Genomic DNA, 13,316 nt, shown 5'->3' on the forward strand with positions numbered 1-13,316 from the left:
TCTCCCAATTGCCACTCCAATTTTTTTTTTCTGTGAAATGAATTTCAAACTCTGGCGGTAGCTAGCCTTGTAAACGGAAGAGTGCTTTCTCTGAATCTGATAGGCGGATACCTCATAGGCATTGTTCTGGATTAGTGGGAGTGGCTTGCGGAGCTGTTCAATGTGGTGCATTGTGGGAGTTGTGGTTTTCAATACAAATGCGCCCTAAAGTTACTTTCTGTCTTTACTCGGTCAAGAAGGCACCAAATTGAATTTTTTTGTTACATTTCGACTACATATATGACCCACTTTCAATAAAGATGAATATTCACACGGGTGAAATGCTTCTTATTTTACATTTTATGTACATTTATGTTTATTTATGTAAAATGCTATTTTACATTTGGCGTATTGGTGGCTAATTCATATGAATTTGTATGAAATATCATTCGTATGTTTTCATACAATCTGCTTAAAGGTGCAGTAAGCGATTTCTGAGAAACACTGTTGAAAGTGGATCTGACTGAGCACCAAAACACACTTGTAGCCAATCAGCAGTAAACATTAGGGGGAGGTGCCTGTCTTGCATAGCATGTTTGTGAATTTGGGGGCGGAGCTATAAAGGTACACTCTAAAAAACACTGGGTTAAAAACAACCCAATTTGTGTTGTTTTCAACCCAAGGGCTAGGTAAATATAGGACATAACACATGTTGGATTAATTTTACCCAGCATATTGGGTCTTTTATTCAACCCAGCATAATGGCTTGATTTAACCCAGCATTCATTTTTACTATACTAGCTTTTTTTTTCTTCATCCATGAATTAATGTTTACGGATTAACTTAAATCCTCTAAATTTTTTAAAACTCCACACAACCACTGGTTTGCATGATTCCTTTATTTGAGATCAAATAATAACCCAAGATTTTTAAAGTGTAGGGCAATCCTTTTAGGTAGGGGCGTGTTTGTTTTGGTTAATTAAAATTTCAGCGTTCCTCAGAAATTGCTTACTACACCTTTAATCCCCACTGACGATTTCGGGGTGGAACTTCCTGCTTACTTTTTTTTTTTTTACTTGTGTTCCTGTTTACAAATGACATCATATGAATTCATAAGAAATCACTGAACTGTCAGAGCCCTTAATAGCATGTTTCACAAGTTACTGATGGATTCATATCATGTTGTTTTTTTGTGTGTGGACATATTGTGTGGTAAGAGGTCAGTGTATTTGAGATGATTGTTTTTTCTTATCTGTGTGTGAGTGCATGTTTGTTAGACAGTGAGTAATGTTTTTTTTATTGAAAGCGCTTTGGGACTGGCGCGTCATGCTTCACTGAGCTGTGACACAGAGGTGCCATTCAGATCCAAAGCATGTGATGAGACTGTAAACACAGTTGTCTTTGCAATGTACCTTTTTCTTTCTGCTGTTTCTGGGTGAAGGGCACTCAAACAGTCTCTCAATGCATGTTCAGTGCATGAAACAATGGGGAGATTGGATTGAATCATGCATTTTATATGTAGAAAATATGTTTATAAAACATCAAAACTGTTTTAATTCATACTTATACCACAATGGTTCTAAGCAAAGTTACCAGGGCCCACAAGTGGGCCTCAGAATATGTCCTAGGAGGCTTAAAGATTACTTAATTATAAAGAAAATAAAGCCAAAAAAAAACAAACAAAAAAACATTAATATAGATTATTGGATTAAGTCTGCCAAAATCATTTTGACATTGTTTCAGTTAGGCATATTTTTAAGTGAAATTACTATGTGTGTGTTTGGCCAGGAAAACAGTGACATTGACCAACAATTATATATGAACATGATGTTTTAAAAGGTCTGAAAATCTGTAGTGACCTCTTTGGGAAGTATTCTGCCCAATGTCATGTCTCATCCCCATCATTTTTGTTAATGGTAACTGTAAACCAAAAAGCAGCCATGCTTGTTGTGTTCACTCTCTTGCTCAGAGATAGCACATATAAGAGGTGATTCCCCATAGTCCGGCTCTGAGATCCATGGTAAACGGTTGTGAAATGGTGGGAGAAAAGGGGATTTGGTGAGACGGTCCAGCACAATGACATTGTCTGGACTACAGCCCTTCAACTCACCTGACTTCAGTGAAAAGCCCCTTCAGTATTTCCTGTCAAACAGAGCATTTTTTCCCTTGACTTCTTCTTAAGTGTCTAGACAGTGGTTTTCTTGCTTCGTTGGTTCTCTTGGACAGGGGCCAAATCTTCTCTCTTGAAGGCGATAAGAAATCCGTGTTATCAGGGCCTCAGAAGGGAGAACCAAGCCCAAGCGCGTGCCACTCAGGTGGGTAGTGTGATGATTTGAGGTTTCCTCCCTCCCTCTTCATGAGTGTGGCCTTGGCCAGGTCCTAAGTAGACTATGGCCTGTGACTTTTCTATTTAAAGTCAGCGTCTAGGCCTCCAGGGATTGGGAAAAGGCATTGCATTTTCATGAACCTTATGAAAAAAAATGAGCAGTATTAAACTAGTTCACTAATAAATGAATTTACTTACCCACATGTACTTCCAAGCCCATAACTTCCATTTGTCTTCGAAACAAAAATTAAGATTTTTTTTAAAGATTAGTTTCTCTAATAATTTTTTGCCTATCCATTGAAAATCAATGCAACCAAAACTTTTATGCATCAAAAAAGTAGAAAAAGAGATTGTAAAAATAATCTACTATGAATCGAGCAGTTTAATCTTCTGAAGAGAAGTAATCGCTTTAATGTACAGATTTAATTTAAGTTTTTATTCATAGCCTATATAAACATAAAATTTGATAAAGATGGACGATCATCTCTGTGCTTGCTCGACGTGTGAAAATAATAAACATCATCGGTTCTCGCATGTCAAGCAAGCCTTGATTAGCTTTTGACGTATCTGTTTCGCTGGTGAGCTGTTTGTATCTTTAAACAAGTTCACAATGTTGTAGCAGATGAAATACAGATATCATTTAAATATATATATTTTATCAGTTTTCTAATAATTCCTACTGCCCGTCATCAATTATGCCTTGCATAACGTTACTCTGTTGCTAAGTGGCATGCCATTATTTAAAAAATGTATATTGTATGGGGGAGAAAATGCTGTATTTCTGTTACTACAAATAAAGCTCTTCCTGGTTGTGCTATGTTAGCCTTGACAAAATTGTTTTGTCTCTGAGGCATGGTACAAACATGTTACTCGCAGTAAATCAAGAAAAGAAGAGGTTTAAATGATAATACTAATGAGCTATATAACAATGATAGTTTTCTGTTGCTAAATGGATCCAAACAGTTGCTCACCTGTCTAATAAAACACGTGGTGTTTCCATGGTTTCTAAGGAAGTAAAACCGAAAATCGAGGATAAAGAGGATATGACTTCAATGACACGCGACGCAATGACACGGGCCGTTACACTGGTTAAAATGGCTGTTTTCTATGGATTTAAAAGTGTTGGAAACGTTTGAGATAATGTAAGTACACACGTCAACAAAATATATAACATTGTTCTAGTGATTTTCGCATATTTTACTCAATTTAGTAAAAGATTAACTGTTGGATGAAATCTAAATAAACCTTTTGGGTAAAATATCGGCCTACTGAAATAATAATGACCTGTTCAGTTAGCGATATGTATGAAAGTGTAGTATACATTTACAAACTAATGACACCAAAAGTACTTTATTTAAAGAAGTACAAAACATTATACGCTGTTGGTAGATGCTGTAACTACTACAGGACTCTTTCTCCATTAAAGGCCATTCATATAAAAGGCAACATATAAATTGCAAGTATTTCATTATATTATAGTAGAGGTTTTACCAGTAACATTTTCTTTCAGAGGGTTCTTAAAAGCATGAAATGGACGGTCTGCTAGATTTGACGTCACAGCTCTTGCGCTGGCAGGATCAAGGAGATCTGGAGACGGATATCTGTTAGCATTCCTATTCATCTATATGGCAGCTGGCCTTCAGAAGAATGCGATCAGAAAATTGCACATCAAAAATCTTTTCTCATGGATAGCCTTTTTGACCTAAACACCTGAGCTATAAATGCCATGTCACTAATCACTTTGGAGCCACAGAAAAATGATATGACATTGCAGATTGGCTGATGACTCAATAAGAATGGGTACAGTCCTAATAAAGCGTTTCATTTATTCATTAGCTGCAGACAGAAAAATATTATATTTCATGCTTTCAAGAACCCTACAAAAACAAATCAGGCTTTGTTGTAACTTCAAATTATAATATGATGAAATATTTGGTAAATTTCTTTGATCAGAATAGAGAGCTACTCTTGAATGCCTAAGGTTAGTGAAATATGTTTTTTTTTAAAGGTCCAGATTGTGTAATTGCATCATCTACCAGCAGGGGAGAGGCTAACTAGACCATGTTAACCATCACAACCTTGACCCCTTGAAATAGTTGCTATATTAAGCAGTTCCTCCTGGATTTTGCGATTCTTTGATCCCAGAATTTAACGCAAAATCAAACAAACTCCGCAATATTCGGAGGAGCTTGCAGTTTTTCTAAATTGCGGCAGATTTCTAGCAGATTTTGAGCCTAGACACGTCTTCACAGCACGCATTCAGCCAAAGACCACTTTGCATCGATCGATCGCTAAACTTCTGTTTGCACCGTTACTTAGGTAATGCATGTGTCACTAGTCAGTCAACCAACCACTGCAATCCTGCTCCTGCTATAAGCATTCTCTTTCTCACACAAACACACTCACACACACACACACACACACACACACACACACACACACACACACACACACACATTTGATTATTTTATTTGGAATGACCAATACTGATTAAAACAACACAGCATCCAAATATTCACAAAGAGCCTGTTATGTTTCACCTGACAATACACACATCGACAATAGTCACAACCACATGACTATATAAATAAATAGACTATGGATAAAGGTGACATCGCCTTTTCCAAACATGCAGACTGTCTATGATTGCTGACACAGAACAGTATTTGGCTGTTTGCTTAGAGATCTTTTTACTCAGTCCAGCAATTTGCAAACCCCTGACGCATAATCTGTGCACATGTCCTAAACTACCAAAGATTACGATGATCAATTTTGTGCTGTAACCACACACTGCTAAAGAATTTGTTAATGACTGGTATTTTAACATTTTCTCAGAAAAACACAAGACCATGTAAATATCAAAACAACAACCCACTTCCAGAATCAGAATGTTTTTAGAGAGTTCATTGACAACTACAATGTCTGGAGTGTTTGGATTTTCTCTGAGGACACTTTGTAGAAGGTTTGTGTTATCATTCAGATTTGAAAACCAACTAGTTTGAAGAGTCTTGTTCGTATGTATTGCACTTTGTCCAGAAACTTTGCGCAGTTCTTGAGCTGTTGTGTTTACGATGCGATCGTGGCGCGCGATGTAAAGGCCTTTGAACGCAGGGCACCCGTTCATTATGTGCGCTATAGATTCCAGTGTTTTATCGCTGTGTAATAAGCAGAATGGTTCGTGGTGTTTGGGAAACCACAGGGAAAGATTGTACTTAGTCGGGGAGTTTGCAGCCGGGCTTTAATAACAAATTTTAGGATACCTCCGTTAACGGCTGAGTTTTGTAACGCCGAGTGTGAGATCGTATGATCCGCGCACTGCAGGCATGCAAGCTAACCTTGAAGGTGCAGGTTAACCCAATAATCACGCTGTTGAGCTTGGAAATATTGGAGGATCTCATACCTGCACGTCCGGTTGTTCAGCTTCTTACTGGTTCCAGTGTGATGTATAGTCGCCTCAGCATGCACGTTTAGATCCATGATCTGCCCCTCGCTGATCTTCACCTGTTCCCCACCTGTGTGTGCCCAGTTCAGCTGTATATTAGTGTCGCTGCACAAGTCATTCAGATCGGGCCAATCCGAACGTACTCCAAATCCTGTTGCCCTGGTATCCAGCTTTCCGCTTGGTTTCGTTCGGAAGCCGAGGAAACCTGGTTCTCCATCTGCAGCATAGGGGACCTTGCGTTTACTCAGATCCAGCAGCAGTGAGCGCCGGGCCACTTCTCGAACTGTCAGATCGTCGTTATTCAACATGTGCAGTAAATGTTTTATTCTGGTAGCTGTATATATCCATTCAATGTTGGGAATCCCCAGTCCCCCCTCGGATTTGTTCATAAAGAGAATACTTCTTGATGTGTGTGCATTGAGACTTAACCATTTTCTTACCAGCTGCACGGTCTTATTGTTCAGCTCCTTCAGATACTTTTTAGCAATGTGGACATTGGCAAACAGATATTGGATCTTAGATAGAGCTATATCTCGAACTGCCTGGAGCTTCATGCAGGTCGGCAGGGGACACTGGTCTATCATGTCCAATCTTCTGGAGTATTCCTTACAGATATCGCTCACTTGCTCTTGCCATTCTCCTGCAACATTAAACATGTGTCCTAGATAATTGTAAGATTCATGTCTTGAATAGACTCGAATTGTGCTTCCAGCAATTGTGAATAATGGAGGCTGATCATGCTTGGCTCTATACCATCTATTGCCACCGCTGCGTCGCTCGTAGAACACCGCACATTTGTTGTTCTTGACTTCAAGTCCAAACCATTGCGGAAAGCGATCGGTGTGTGACAGCATGTTGTTAATGACGTTCTCCTCCCTTGATACTATGAGTACGTCGTCGGCAAAGGCCTGAACTGGGTTTGGAGATGTAATGCCAGGCGGGGCAAGGAGGCATAGCCATTTCAGCCAGTGGTTTAAGGCCACTATGAAATTCACAGCGGTCCAGGGACACCCCGTCTTAATCCCAACTTCAAGTTTAACTGGTTTCGTTAGTTGATGTCCACAAATCACTTGTAAAAATGAATTGTCATATACATTCTTGATTATATGTATATACTGTTCCGCAATTTTATTTCCTCGAGAGAATGAAGCATTACACTATGAGGTAAAGAACCAAAAGCGTCTCGAAAGTCAAGGAACACCGCATAAAAACGGGAGGATTCATGTTTAAAATCATCGATGGCAGTCTTCAAACAAAATGCGTCCTCATTCATTCCTTGCCTCTCTATGTATGCTTTCTGTTTTGTTGTTAATGTTCCTGATTCCACCAGCCAGGATAAAATTCGGCCGAGAATACACTTCATAAATACCTTGTATATGCTAGGGAGCAGCGAAATATCTCTCCAGGTGGAGGGGTCTTCTGGAATGTTTCTCACATTCTCACACACACACACACACACACACACACACACACACACACACACACACACACACACACACACACACACACACACACACACACACACACACACACACACACACACACACACACACGATGCTGTGTAAAAGAGGCTTTCACACTCTGTGAACAACCCCAACATCGAAGAGGAGCATGACAAAACTATTGAAGGTTGAAAATGTAAATTCAATCTCTGACAGTAGGTGGCGCTTATGGAACAGCAGTAATATAGCAGTAATATTTGCATATAAATATAATTTGTCACTTGTGGGCAAGACACAATGCAATAGGCCGACAATGATGATTGAGAGATAAACAAATAAATGTTTCTCAAAAGCCTGTTGTATAATTTTTTGATGCATGCATTTAAAAAAAAAAATTCTATGCTAATGATTTAATAATTTTGCTCCATGTAGTAGAGATTTTTCAGTAAAGTTTTGTTTATGTTGATAATATAGAGTCCTTAGAAATGCATGTATTAAATCTAATAATGTGCTTTATAGGGTTAACAGGACTAAACTTACATTTCTATTTTTGTTTCTCTAAGTGTTCTCTTTTTATAAATTACAGAGCCCAATGTTTCTTGGAGTCAGAAAAGTGATAAAAATGTTAAGGATGTTATGTGGTATATTTTCACTGCAAAATAACACAAGAAATGCAGCAAATATTCCGTCAATTTATGCCACAAAAATCAGAAAAAAGTCCCATGCAATCATGGTGGCACTGGTTAATGGCTCTTCCCACACATTTTCAGAAATGAAGTTCTTTGATTAATAAGAAAAAAAAGGGGGGGGGGGGGGGGCAAAAGAACATGTCTTTGAATGATTATAAGTTCTCGTTTTCATTGTACTTTGTATCACATGGCTAGCATGCGCAATTGAAGGAAATGACCTGAACCTCTCCAATTATGCAACTAGATAGGCTTTGATTCCTTAGATTGAGTTTTTCTATTTCTATTTCTCTTTGTTTAGTATTATGCAACCAATTCTAGTCCAAGTTCAGCGTGTAAGGTGAAAAGGTGTCAGCAGGATGGACGGAGAGCTCTATGTACGCAAACAATATGTGACAAGAGTCACAAAGCTGCTCTCACCTCCTGGCCATTCTAACAGGGTGTATGAGAGATTGAGGTCACTCAGCGAGGTCTGAAGGTACCTATATTCCCTTGACACTGGCCACAAGGGGTAATACATCAGCCATTCATGCCATTCACAGCTTTATGTCCATCTTCGGCTGATATTGTGTGTTTTGAAAATCTAAGGTCCCTGAAGTAAAAATCAATCCGTGAATTGTGTGCTGCCCCTTGTTTGAAGTCTATTGTGGCTTAATTCCCCAGCCAGGTAACACAAGAATGCACCCTTTCTTCTGGGCATAGTTGATCCACAATATTGGCTACTGGTCCTTAATTCCTCTCTATGCAAGGTAACTCTCCAGCTCCAAGTCATTCAGACTCCTTTCTCTCCATCTTGAAAGGACTGCCTGTGTTGTGAAACGAAAAGGATTCAATAGATGTGAATGATTTATTCAAGGGAAAGCATCAAGACTTTGGTATGAGAAGCAAAGCGCTATTCTTTCTTGAAGGACACACGTTCGTTTGCAGCAACACAATGGGAGCATATTCTATGGCAGTTTCAATCTGTTCCCATTTTCTCCCCTTCATCTTTTTTTTTCCTTGACATACAAATGAATGTGTAAGAGGCATTTTTAGCAGAGAAAAGTTTTGCCCAAGAAATGTTATGCAACAGTCAAATTAGAATGGCCAAAATTTCATTAACGTCACACAATAGAGTTATTTTCTGTTCCCAGGGTTATTCAAACTATACCTGAGCAAGCTGGCAATTGTGAAGCGTGTTTCCATGCTTGAAGTGTCAGAGGAAGCTGTCTGCTCCACCTTAGTTTAAAGCTGTGGACACATTTCCATTTTTGCTCTTGTGCTTTTTTCATAATTAAGGTGAAATATATTTTTTATGTCAGTTCATTCATGAACGTTCTCCATAATTCAGGCATACCAAGGGATATTCATTACTTTTTTAAATGCATTTGTATAGCATGTCAACGTTTCATCTCACCACATCTTTAATCTGTCCTCTCATGGAAATCCCATTTTGCTGGCCAGTTTGTTTCACTTTGACCTTCTGGCGTATATTGTTTGGCTGAGTTATTCACAGTTTGTGATGCCCTTGGGAATAATACTGATATCTGGATTTTCTACACTTTTAGGCACCCTATAAATGACAGTTTCATTCTTCCTCATGACCCTTTGGCAGCATGATGGCTTGTGCATGTTTACAGCGCAAACAAACAAAACTACAGTTAGCCGTTTGAAAAAAATTTATACAAGCTGTTGAAACGCCCCAGTTCCAATCTCAAAGTGTTCCATTACAAGCACAACTTTACAAAATCACCTATGAAATGTTACTTTGGTCAACCATCTTGGACACTTCCAACTTCGAGCGCCGGTCTAGTGGTTATTTTCAAGTAGAAAGTGGGTGAATTCCAAGTTCTGAGTTGTCTGGAATGTTACATTAATCAAGGGTTATTTGGGTGACATTGAAGCAAACAGTGCTTTAAGGTAATTTTACACAGCCTATAGTTTTCACTGTAAGAGTTAAACATGATATGATTCTTGTTAAAGCTACAAAAGTAATTAAGTCAAGAGCAGTGAGTGATTTCCTCTTTGTGTTTTTTTGTTTGATTAACATTAAGGACACAGAGTCAGCAGGTTTATTAGGCTCCTGTCACTTTTCAGTCCCTCCAGAAAAACGCGATTATACGATCGCTGAAATCAATGCATAATCAGCCAAAGTCCGCATATTTATGCGGGAGCCGCATTATTTCAAATACGCCGCACTTTCGCCGCATAAATTGCTGATTTCCGTGCAAAATATGCGGGGCTTGCATGATTTCATAATCCTCGCATTTTCGTTACAAAAAAAGTACCATATATCTTAGCAGAAAGTTGAAAAATGTTGCGTTTGCTTCACACAAGAGCAGCCATTTCCCCCTGTTTCCATGGGAACGTTATGAAGTGACGCAATTACGCGACGGGATAGCTCACAGCTGAAGTTATCGCAGAGGCCAGACAGACTCACGGAGGCGATTGACATCTCACAACTCGCTCTTTATTCCCAAATCGAACTGTCTGTCACACATTCTACCGTCACATTGTTAGGTAATAAACAAAATAAGTTAAAATAAGTAGCATCAAACAGAAACTACCTGCACACATGGGGTGTTCGAGGCGCACATACAATATAACACTGTATAACACTGGGGGGGGGGTCTGCACACGCAAGGTCTCTCGCTCGCTTACCTCTGCCGTGCGCGCGGTTTGGAGCACAATATCTATACTCTAGATTACGGGATATTTAACTAATTTGCGGTATAACTAGTCGATCAGGAGTGGCTCAACAGGTAGATATATAGATAAACTCATCTTTCAGGCATTTTACCTACCGGGTTGACACTTAAGCGTGAGAATTGGGTCAATTGCGTGTGTCTCACGCTCAATGCGTGAGAGTTGGCAGCCCTGCTGTAGACAGTTCAACAGGGAGCGCAGCTCTTAAAGGGGCCACACCTTATTTACACTCGTTACAGTCTGAAATAAAACAAGATGAGAAATTAAATATTCCCAGCACTTTCTATGATGTAGTATGCTTGCTTATCAAAGGAAATAATAAGAAATTACTCTTTACATTAAGGTAGAAGCCTAGTAAGAACAGGGTGTTGGGGGAATCACTTTTTTTCTCTTTTTCATCAAACTGTAGTTTTTGCAAGTTCCCGCAATTTTTGCAAGTTCTCGCAATTTCATCGCATAAAATTGCATAGATATCCCGCATATTCCATCGCATTTTTAAAGAAAACAGGCCGGATAATCAAGGATTTTTGCCCGCAACAATCACAAAAAAACTCTGCGTTTTTCTGGAAGGACTGACTTTTAAGACGTGTAATGTGTATCATATATTGGATCTGTGATCTGATTTTGATCTGTTTGTACAGTTTGAACAGTTTGGAAACTGTTTAAGTCCATTTAAATCATAAACTACTGGGTTTCCTTGAATTATTTTGCATGCATTTGACTGTTTATGCATGCGCGCGCACAAAATCACTTTTCTTTTTTGCTTGTCCGTGTTTTGCTCCATCTCATTGCACACACACAGAAAGTCGCCTGAGTGCAATCCTGCTCATAGAGGGCCACTATCCGTTTAGCTCCAATCCCAATTAAATGCACCTGAACCAGCTAATCAAGTGGTGCGCTTCAATCAGCTCCTTAGTTCAGTAGTCAGAGCACTGATCAGGGAGTCGGCCATTTTAAGGGCCGTATCAGTTGTGAAATCCTAGTAAGCATTGATGCTTACTATGTTCCCTTAACGGAAGTTGTGAAGCGTAGAACAAAAATCACATGCACCAACTAACTAGACCGGGGGTAGGCAAGTTCGGTCCTAGAGAGCCGCTGTCCTGCAGAGTTTGGCTCCAACACTGAAAAAAATCCTCACCTGCCTATAGCCTTAGTAATCCTGAAGACATTGATTAGCTTGTTCAGGTGTGTTTGATTAGGGTTGGAACTAAATTCTGCAGGACAGCGGCTCTCTAGGACCGAACTTGCCTACCCTTGAACTAGACAATGACAAGTGATAGATTTAAAAAAATAAATAATACAAGCCATTATTTAATTATAGATCACCATAGTAGGCAGGTAATAAATCTAGCAAATAATAATTATTTATTTATGGCTGAAATGTTGCACGTATATGTATCAAGCAGATATTTATCATAATATACTTTAAATAACAAAAAAAATTAATAATGTCAGAAAGATATCGTCTCTGGTTACGTATGTAACCTTAGTTCCCTGAAGGGAACGAGATGCTGCGTGAAACGCTGTGGGAACGCCCCTGCGTGAGTGCGTCATGAAGCACGTATGAAATCAGTAAAATGGCGAGACGGAACGTCATAGGCGGGTGACGTCATCAACCAGGAAACTATATAAGCACCCCCAAAACACAAGCACATCAGCTTCTGATAAGACTGAAGCAAGTGCTCACGGGCATGCTGGGAGTATGGCACAGACACGCAGCGTCTCGTTCCCTTCAGGGAACTAAGGTTACATACGTAACCAGAGATGTTCCCTTTCAGGGAACTCGAGCTGCGTGAAACGCTGTGGGAACGCTAATACCAACGACGCCATACGAGCAAGTGTCCGTCGTGTGTAGTCAGGGCGCACATTCGGACGAAAGCACCTGCGCCCCTGGAGTGGAGCGGAAGTCAAGATGGTAAAACTTTACAAATGTGTGCGGTGAGGACCAGCCTGCCGCATCGCAAACGTCCTGAATTGATACTTCTGACAAAATAGCCTTAGAGGCAGCCATACTCCTGGTTGAATGAGCCCGGACAGCCAAAGGAGAAGGCTGATCGCCAGACTCGTAGGCAAGTGAGATGGCCTCGACCACCCACTTGCTCAACCTTTGCTTAGATGCAGGACAGCCCTTCCTTGGAGGTCCAAAACAAACAAACAATTTTTCACATTTTCACCAACAAGGCAGCTCTGTGGACGTAAGCATCTAGAGCCCTAACTGGGCAGAGCAGATTTAGTTTCTCTTGGTCCGACGTCAAAAAGGGAGGAGGACAGAAAGCCTGCAGTACAATAGGCCTGACAACATTAGTTGGAACCTTGGGAACATGCCCCGGTCTAGGGAGGAGGAAAGCTTTAACCATGCCGGGTGAAAATTCCAAGCACGAGGGAGAGACCGATAGATCTTGAATATCTCCTATTCTCTTTAATGAAGAGATAGCAAGAAGAAAGATAGTTTTTAGAGTAATGAATTTCTCAGAAACTTCAATGGGCTCGAACGGTGCTAGAGAGAGACCTTCTAGAACAACCGCAAGGTCCTAGGTCGGCACCCTCGTGCGAACTGCTGGCCTCAGCCTCAAAGTGCCACGAAGGAAACGAGTTATAAGTGGGTGTCTCCCGAGAGATGCTCCACTTAAAGGCACGTGGTAAGCAGATAAGGCCACCACGTATAGCTTTAGTGTGGAGTGGGATAACCCTGTGGAGAAACACTCCTGAAGGAATTCCAGCACTGCACCCACCGGGCAGTTAACTGGGTCCAACTG

The sequence above is a fragment of the Siphateles boraxobius genome, unplaced genomic scaffold (assembly GCF_051911475.1).
Source record: "Siphateles boraxobius isolate OS27281-9 unplaced genomic scaffold, OSU_SipBor_1 41, whole genome shotgun sequence".
NCBI classification, from domain to species: domain Eukaryota; kingdom Metazoa; phylum Chordata; class Actinopteri; order Cypriniformes; family Leuciscidae; genus Siphateles; species Siphateles boraxobius.